At 31.4% G+C, this 883-nt stretch overlaps 1 long non-coding RNA gene across 1 annotated transcript in view; it reads left to right on the top strand.

Moving 5' to 3' along the window:
* The first annotated feature begins 152 nt into the window (after window positions 1-152).
* The window catches only part of LOC107690100 (uncharacterized), an 8004-nt gene continuing 7273 nt past the window's right edge, over window positions 153-883 (top strand). Inside the window, exon 1 of the long non-coding RNA XR_001634400.1 lies at window positions 153-236. This is a non-coding gene — a long non-coding RNA (uncharacterized LOC107690100). The remainder of the gene's footprint in view (window positions 237-883) is intronic.

The raw sequence follows: 883 nt of genomic DNA, 5'->3' as shown, positions 1-883 counted from the left end.
TTTTAAATATAAACATAATGGTGGCTGTCATAAAAACTTGATGAATTTATTCAAACATTAAACATTGAAGAACAGTAAAATTTATAATGAGTATGTTATATGGTGCATATATTTAGCAAAATTCCCCTTTCTACAGTTTATTTTTCTGAGTTTATGGACACCAAATATGTTTTTTTTCTGAGGTAAATGTGACGTTACCTGACATCGTTTACAAGACGTTATACTGACGTCTTTGCGTGGCTGTAGGGATGCAACGATTATAGATTTTGTTGGTACGATTATTGTCTGAGGAATAATCATGGTTTTACGATTGTGACGATTATTATGCATTTATTAATTTCCCAACATTACTAATGTATAAAATCACATGAACACTCTTTAGATATTAAAGTGTTATTTATTGCTGGCTTTTGAAACAGAAATAACACTGTAACCAACAATACAGCACAAAATAATAATAAACAAAAGACAAACAAAAGTCCATCTCTCCCTTTGGAATTAAACAAAGGTGACATCTGCTCTGTAAACATCCATGACAGTATTTCTCTTTTGAAAATAACAAATGGAAATAGATCACAAAAGTATTGAATGTTTTCAGTTTGTACATTCTTTACATTTAACACTCCAATATTTTTAGCTTAGCTTAGCATAGATCATTGAATCTGATTAGACCTTTATCATTTCTCGCTCAAAAATGACCATAGTACGGCAGCAAAGTTCCTTGATTATTACGCCGTAGTGAGAGTATAGTTCCTAGCCATATTGGCCTAGAAAATCGCAGCTTTTAATTTCCGTCAGTCTTAGTACACAATGTAACTACAGAAGGGTCAAGTTTTAAATAGGAAAAATATAGAAACTCTTTGGTCATTTTTGAGCGAGAAAT

Source organism: Sinocyclocheilus anshuiensis, unplaced genomic scaffold, assembly GCF_001515605.1.
Source record: "Sinocyclocheilus anshuiensis isolate Anshui unplaced genomic scaffold, SAMN03320099.WGS_v1.1 scaffold2251, whole genome shotgun sequence".
Taxonomy (NCBI): domain Eukaryota; kingdom Metazoa; phylum Chordata; class Actinopteri; order Cypriniformes; family Cyprinidae; genus Sinocyclocheilus; species Sinocyclocheilus anshuiensis.
The sequence above is the reverse complement of the archived record's forward strand: the minus strand, read 5'-3'. Positions and strand labels throughout refer to the sequence as shown.